Raw genomic sequence first — 6,369 nt, 5'->3', positions numbered from 1 at the left:
CCAAACAGTTCTACTGTCATCACCTGCCTTGACATCACCGACACTGGATTTAACAATGGCAATGATTTCTTCTCCAGCATCCCCTGCACCTGTGCTATGGTGGAGAATGCCTCAACATCTCTAATATGTTACAGAAGTGTAGCCCCAAACTGTGCTCTCACTTTCTCAAAATGACTCTCGTGTTTCAGTCCTCTAACTTCATTCCTAGGACCCTTGTGCAAATTTCATTTAGGGATGGTCTAGAATAGGTCTTCATCACTCAGAATGTGATTCGTGGACCAATAGTATAAGCATCATCTGAGAGTTTATTAGAAATGCCGACGTTCACTCTGCCTGAGTCCTACCGGGTCAGATCTGTATTTTAAATGTAATTATCAGGTATTGTGTAGCACACAGAAGTCTGAGAAACACTGATAGATTGTTAGAGCAACTTTTTCTACTTTCTTCCTGGTGATTGCCACCAAATTAGCTTTTTCATCACCAACCAATCTCTCTTGCCTCAATGGTTATGGCATAACTGAGTTTCTTAGTGTATTAAAGGTTTTAGTTCTCTGGACAGCTATAAGTTCCCTGTGATGCCTGCCTCATAGGCTTTCCAGGTACACAAAATCTTGCCTGAATGTGCAATAGATCTTTTATGAGCCCATTATACTGGACATCCAGTCACATAAATTTTGCTGAAGAGAAATCATAGTAACACCAATAATAATAATGCATGCCTTAAATTTTCATTACACTTTTCTATTTTCAAAGCACTTTAATTCACTATATTCACTGTGTTCCCTAAACAATACAGTGAAGGGGATAACTAGTGTTACTGTAATACCTCTTTTGCTGATGAAGATCTGAGACTCATAGTGAGAAATCTCAGGCCCAGATAGCATACTTGGCACATCTTTTGACTTCAGTGTTCCTTTCACTACACAAACTAAATCAAGTTAAATAAAAAAAAAAAAAGAACACAAGGCAGGTGAGAGTACAATTATGACAAAACGTGGCTGCTGTTTTGAAGATCCATTAAGCCATCAGGAGAGGTTTAAAGTAAGCTTTATGGCCCCAAGAATATGTCCTCATGTCTTGAAGCCTTTGATACTAAAATATTTTGTTAAAAAATGACAGAAAAATATTTCAAATGAGATACGATGCAGCTGAAAGCAATATTGCCTACATATTTTTAAGATTTATTTATTTATTTGTTTTTAGAAAAAAGAGAAGGAGAAAGACAGGAGGAGAAACATTGATTAGTTGCCTCTAGTACACTCCCCGACTGGGAATTGAACCAGCCACCTTCCACTTTGTAGGACAACACTCTAACCAACTTGAGCCACGTCAGTCAGGACAATATTGCCTACATTTTAAATAAATTTAAATAAATTTGTTTGGGTGGAAGCAGTCACTATATACTGCTATTATCTTTGAAAATCTTAAAAGAATGCCACCTTTGTGTTTACATGGCTTCAATTTAGGAACTCATTAATTTTTGTTCAAACAGGATTGGTTTGGAAAGAAATGTTTTATGCCAGGTGTGGAATAAATCCTCAGATAGCCCTAAGACTGCATTTCTTTCCTGCTGAGGCAAACGGTTGATTAGAAAGCAAAATGTTCTTTTAAATTCCTAACTGGAGTAAGAATAGATGAATTGTTTTTATTTTTTAATTTTTAGTCTTTGGAAATGATTGAACATTCTTTCTTCAGTATTCTTCAGAACACTTTGTTTAGTTTGTGTGTCAAGTATAATAAACCTCTTCCCATCTGTGGGAAGGGGTGCCTGACTGTTCAGGGGCACCGAGAGATTCTCTTGGCTATGAAAAAAATAGGAGCACAGACAAATTGGGCACTGGCTCAGCTGGGAGATATTTCTTACTGAGTTTCTCTGCTCTGGATACCCTGATGCGACTACCTACAGTTATCCTATTCCCAGGCCAGATTTTACTGCCTGCGTCACCAAGAAACCTGCACTCTCTTATGTTTCCAGTCGCCGCAGCCCCTATCTGGGTCCTTTCCCTTGGCTCTCTCTGCAGCATCCCTATTTTGGTCCTTAGACTTGCCAGAACTAATGAGGCTTTTCTTTTATCTCATTTATTTTTTTGTAACACTCAGATCTTTTCCTTTTCCGTCTCCCTTTCCTTCTTCTCCTCCTCCTTCTCTTCTTTCTCTTCCTTTTCCCTGTCTTGTAACAACCCTGTTTCTCCTTTCAGTTTCTCTTGTGATCACTTTTTAAATTTAGATGAACTCCAGTCTTTCCTAGTGAAATTGTAGAGGTCCTCAGGATATTAACTGACAATCTGAAGCAATCATTGTAGAAATTTGTCTGTTATAACAGAGAGTCACATAGCTATTTTTGATGATATCCCAAAGTTGGACATTATTGGTCTGAAACCTGTGCTGGACCAGGCCACCTCTGGACCAGCAGCCTATCATCCAGTGATAGAGAGTCCAGTACCTCAGTTCCATTCATGACAAGAGGCCTGTACTTTCTCATCTTGTTGCTATACTTGCTGGACATTTTATTTTTACTTGCAACTGTGCAGTTATCTGTGTTTTATAACTTTTCCCCCATTTTTTAAATTTTATCCTCACTTATTTGAGTCTGCTAATAGATTTAGTTTCTGTGATTTTTGGTAATTTGAGATTTACCCTTTTGCCCTCTATATGTATAATACAATTATTCCTGACCCTGTCACCCAATCCCGGAGCTGTCTGATGAGGTTGATTTCCCCTTTCTCCTCTCTCAGCCTTCAGAAAGTGCTTAATCAAGAGACGCAAGCCTTGAACTTCTGTTTCACAATTAGAGACAATAATCATGTCCTATATATCCTTGTCAGATTGATGCAGGGTCCCCCTGATATAATGAATCTGGTTTTCTTATGAATTCTTAGTGTTACATATCATAATTTATTGAAAATTCATATAAGTGAAGAAGGCAACACGCAAGAGATAGCTTACTTTCTCCAATACATAGGTATATTTCTGAAAATATGTTGTGTAAATAGAAGGTCTTTACATGAATTCTTATTAAATAGGGGATATTTATAAGAAACCTCAAGATAAATATTTTATAAAGTAAAAAAAAAAATAGTCCTTGTATTCTATATCAGTCAGGACAGGCTGGTTTATGCATCTGTAACAAATAATTCCTTGATAATAACAGAAATATTTACTCCTCATTCTCTTTGCCCAAAGTGAGTTGGTCAGGAAGCTCTCCAAGGTCGCTGGAAGCTCCATCTCCATACATGCTTCTGGGGGAGACACTCAGGACCCCCTGGCATCAGCAGTTAAGTGTTCTGACCTAGAAATGATGGTCCAATGTCCAGACCTACTGTCACTGTCCTAACCAACCAAAACAGAGCTAACAAGATAAGTCCCCTGTATGGACAGAAGGAAATAAGAATTGTATATTAGTAAGCAGCACTAATGACTATGTAAGGCTGCCCTTACCAAATTTTGGCTCCTGTCTCCTTCCCCCAGATAAAATACTTTTTTTTTTCTATCTGATACACTAAGACAACTCCAACACCATCCTATCATAGCATTAAGCACAAAGTCCAGAATCTCTGGAAGTCTTACATTAGGAATGATGTAAGACATTTTCATCAGGTCCAGATATGGCTCCTGATAATCAAGAGACCAAGAACTAAAAATTCAAGTTATTGACCTTCTTACCCACCTACCACACACAATAGACAGTGGAAAAGAAGGGCCTTGATCACTTCAGTAAACACTCTTGTTTGGAAAATGTACAAATGGGAGGTATGCCACAATCACTGGGTTGTAACTGCCCATAAGTCTCACTGCACTGATCACGTCAAGGGCTCCTCCCCTGGAGCAGGAGGGGCTCTAGTTTGTTATATCCATGGTCCTTAGCTCTCAGTCCTCTGGGAGAGTACCCTTTCCATGGCCTTTCTTGCCATATTTGAAGTGCGTGTCAGAGAATATACCTCCCTTGAGAGTTAGGCTGACTCTTTAGCTTACATCCAATCCAGTGATGTTGAAGTCTTGTTACTATTTTAAGTCATGAACTATCACATTATCTTTTGGTTTGGGCTCATTCTTTAATCAGTATAATTCTCTCAAAAACTTCACTGAATTTCTATGTCTTTGATATCTGTCTGCTTCATGTCCCGAAAATGTATGAGAATTTCTTTCTAGATGTACTATTCATATTTCCTGAGGGTCTGCTTCCTCACTCCCCTGCCTCTCTCTCAATTTCAATGTAGATATCATTCGCCTTTCAGGTGTTTGGAACCACACATTTTCCTAAACAATTTCACCCATTTCAAAAGATTTTCTAGGTCTCACCATGTGGTAGGCACAGTAATGGTCCCCCAAATATGTCCACATCCTAATCCCTAGGTTTGTGGATATACCATGTTATGTGGTAAAGGGGAATTCAGTTTGTTAATTAGCTGACTTTACAGCAGGGAGTATGTCCTGAATTATCCAGGTGGGTCCAATGTAGTTAGAGGGTCTTTAAAAGCAATGTTGGAAGCAAGAGGAGAGTTACTGTCTGAGTCAAAGTCATACAACATGCAAAAGACTCAACCACCCATGCATGGCTTTGAAAATGGAAGGAAGCCATCAGCCAAGGAGTGTGGGCTGTCTTTAGAAGCCAGCAAAGGCAAGGAAATGGATTTTCTCTTAGAGCCTCCAGAAAGGAGCACAGTCTTGTTAACACCTGAAACTGGCCCAGAAGGACCCATTTAACACTATTAGAACTCTATGAATAAATTTTCATTATTTTAAGCCACCAAGTTTGTAATAATTTGTTACAGAACCAACAGGAAACTAATACCCATTTAAATTTTCTCAGAGCTTTCAACCCTGTCTTGTAACGCTGTTGCCATATCCTTCATTTTGTGTTAGTTACAACGATGAATTTTCATCTGCCTTTGTTGCTCAAAAACAGTTTCTCAAATACATAGTTAACCGTTTCAGTAAGAGTGGTCACTTCTTCCAACTACAAGCCCCTGAATTGGTGAACTTCCTATTTCCTTTTAATTCCAGTTTGTAAACCACCTACTTATGTCCTCATCTCATTTCTATTATTGTATAACACCTTTTCATATAGAGCCAACAGCAGCCAAGACACCTTACCAACATTTTGTTTTCCACCTAACTCCCCTAGCTCTCCAAGTATGCCTTCCAAGTAATTGCATGTGAAATTTTACCAAGTGTTCTGCCACTGCATGACATGATCGCCATTCTTTCAGCTCCACAGATTGTTTTCTCCCTAGTTTCTAATCAATGCTACATTTCTGTTATGGTAGGGGCCCACTTCTGTTTACTAATTACTATTGGTTAGGAACTGTATCCAATCTACACAGGATAGGAGAGATAATGCTATGTAACAAATAATCCTAAAGTTTTAATAGCCTATAGAAGAAAGATTTATTTCTCACTCACATTATGTCAGTCCTAACTCGTCAACCTAAGCTAGTAGAGTAACCACAATCTGAAACATTGAACTAAGGCAGAGGGAAAGAGTATATAGCTAATCATGTACCAGCTCCTTGACTAACACAAATGTTCACTTCCAATACCTTGGCCAAATCAAACAATATGCCTGCATGAAACACCAAGAGAGCAGAGCAGTATAATCCTATGATATGCCTGCACAGAGAACAGGAATATTTGGTGAACAGCAGTACCAGCCACCATACCTGTTACTGATTTTTTCTAAATTCAGGTTTATTATAGTAGGGGACAATTTATATTCAGAAATGGGTGCCATACTATGAGAAAAGATGACTCTGCAAAAATATTTTTGCATATTTTCAATGAAGTTGTAAATAATAGACACGCAGTCAGAATCAGCTGCTTATTCTGATTTCATGTTTTCAAAGTCTATTTGTTTGCAAGTACATTGTAGAGTATAAGGAATACTTAAAAAAAAAGCTGACATAGTACCCTATCCCAATATCTAGGTATATATCCAGAAAGAAAACCAAAATACCAACAAAGGTTTGTCTTTAAAAATGGGTAATTCAATTGTATTTGTAATGAAAAATTTGCAACATCCCATATATTTCTAAATGGAGTAAATCACAACACATTCATTCACTATAATAGTATGTGGCAATTAGGTAAACATTAAATCCTACAAATTGCTCCAAACCTGACATTAATTTAAGAAGTGGGCTATACTATTGTACAGATTTTAACTTTAACTTTTATGAATATGTGCAGAGAAAAATGACTGCAAGAAAAACCATAAATGCCAATAGTGGCTATATATGGGTGATGGGCTTAAGATTGATTATAATTACTTTTTCTATTTTTATTTTCCAGATTTTCTACAGTGACAATCATTCTTTTATGTCCAAAACAGTAAACATAATAAAGATGAACAAAAGTACATTTTTTTCTAAG

This window comes from Pteronotus mesoamericanus, unplaced genomic scaffold (genome assembly GCF_021234165.1).
Source record: "Pteronotus mesoamericanus isolate MK-2021 breed Mesoamerican mustached bat unplaced genomic scaffold, CSHL_Meso_final contig_124, whole genome shotgun sequence".
In the NCBI taxonomy this organism is placed as follows: Eukaryota; Metazoa; Chordata; class Mammalia; order Chiroptera; family Mormoopidae; genus Pteronotus; species Pteronotus mesoamericanus.
This window is presented reverse-complemented; position numbering follows the sequence as displayed.